This window comes from Argiope bruennichi, chromosome 6 (genome assembly GCF_947563725.1).
Source record: "Argiope bruennichi chromosome 6, qqArgBrue1.1, whole genome shotgun sequence".
Classification (NCBI taxonomy): domain Eukaryota; kingdom Metazoa; phylum Arthropoda; class Arachnida; order Araneae; family Araneidae; genus Argiope; species Argiope bruennichi.
Window position 1 is genome coordinate 138,560,376 of NC_079156.1, and position 2,360 is coordinate 138,562,735.

The following is a 2,360-nucleotide window of genomic DNA, read 5'->3' on the forward strand; positions in this document are numbered from 1 at the left end:
AATGTACTAAAAGAATTTAGATTGAGTGAATAATAATGTCATTTTAGAATTTAGATTTGTTTAATTTACAGTCTACTCTTCGAATAACAACGTCATAAATTTGCTAAAAATGTCATGATAAGTCTTCGACTGGTTGCAAAATTTGTATTTATTATTATAACCATACTCTTGTAGTTCATTCCTTAGAGAAAACTATGTAGTTTATTTTGGAACACGTTTTGTTAGGATGAGAGTAATAGTTGTTGGTGTATCCAATTTGAAGTTTTTTAAGCATTTGCTTAAATTTATGCTATTAAATGCCAATTTTCAAAACTTTTTAATGTTCATTTCAAATATTGACATTCTGTTACTAATCTTGAAGAGTCTTAAACTCAGAAATATGGTTAAAGTATGTCTACACCATGTTTTTCTAAAAAAGTGCTCCGAACGTGATCGGATATCTTAAGTGCGGTTGGAAGACTCAATGCATTTAGTTGCGTGTAAGTTGTTGTGGCTGTAATCTTCTGAATATGAATAAAAATCATTGAGGCTATGTTGAGTGCGTTTTATGTGTCCCCCCCTTAACAAGTGTGCCGATTTCAGCTAAACTTTGCCCTCTTATTATTTTAAAGGCTAGAAAGAATACTTTCAGGATGCAAAAACAAATGAATTATTCAGTGAATTAGAAATTAAGTGCAATTTTATTTTATTTATTTTTATTTTTTTGCTGTAATTTCGATGCAAATTTTTCCCCAAGAAATACTTTTATATCGACATAAAATTTAAAATTTTACTTTTTTAAATAGTACCAATATCATTTTGATACAATATTTTCTCTAATTTGGCATGTAATTATTTCTTGATTTAAACATGTTCACTAATCAAGTGGTTTTAAAAATTCTAATCAGATTTCCCATTAAAAATAAGTAGAAGTGCCAACAATTTTCTGCGATAGTATCGGAACGTATTAAACTCGAAGTATTGCTGGATACATACTAACATATGTTACGACAGCATTAAATACATTTTTTTCGTGCATTTTACCATTGTGATGTAACTAAAAGAACAAGTTTTAAATGAAATTAAAATTTAAAAAAAATAAATAAACGAATCAATCACGCACCACTATCATGCAACAATGCTTGGGACTAGAAGTCTTTAAATGCATTGATAAAGTGGTGGCACCTAATAAAAACTATTGTTAAGTAATGATGGAATTTAGAAGTGTAAAATGAATCTCCATTTTTCTTAGCAATATCAAGCAGCAGCAGCAGCTATAACAGAAATGGTAATTTTAATTAAAGGAGCTAACAAAAGTTCAATCACAATTTTAAATTTTGTTGAGTTTTCAGTTCCGTTTTAATGCTAGGGTTATTTTGTTGCGGAACTCGTTATTTTGAAATCCGGTCAGATGAGGACTGCTTCTTCCAAGCTTCCACACCTCACTAGCGGAAGAGCGTTTGACCCACTGCAATAGATTTAGCGCACGTCAGGAGGATCTTTAATGAAATGAGGTTTCGAACTTGGAATCTCCGTTCCGAAACCTTTTCAGCAGACCATTGCGATGTCCATTCACCATTTGGAAGAATCCAGAGAAATTCATTACAAATCCAAAGTATTTTGTGGAAAAATGATGCTGATATGCTTCAAAAGTGAATAAAATTAAAATTAAATATCTAAGACATTCTTTTAATGTATTCGTAGATAGACGGGGAATAGAACTGGCTTATCTGATGAGGCATTTTTATAGCAAAAGTTTGAAATGATCGCTGCATTTCTGTTCACTCGAATATGCTTAACAGTTGCTTTGACGTGAGATTCAAAATTAATTTAAAGTCTACTAAAAACCTTAGGTGCTTGTTCCGTACATAAGTCTTTTTTACATTTTACATTTCGCCATCATTATGGAAGCTATGTAAAAGAGAGTATAAAAGATCTCTATAAGACATACGGTTTTAAAAATATTATTTGGAATTTAAATTTTTGATGAAAATGAATGACTCGACAAGTTTACATAGTTCAGCCAAAAATAAAAACCAAATATTTTATTAATTGAGTAATAAACTATTCAAAATTAAAGTAAAGAAAAAGTAAGCAATGTAAATGGCGCGCACACGCACCCCCAATCTGAGCAACAACCCACGAACCGCCCTTTCCATGGACCTGAGACTCGGAAACCCTAATCACTCTCTATCGATTTTTAAAAGAGTTTACCTGGCGGAATAACGAATCCCTATTAATGCTGTAGATGAATTAACTGAAGAATTTGAAATGCTAATTTATGAATTCAGTCGTATGGTTTCCTTGACAATTGTCAGCGACGAGCCGCTCAGGGGTGGGTGACGATGACGTCGTGCTACGTCACGAAACTGACTCTTTAA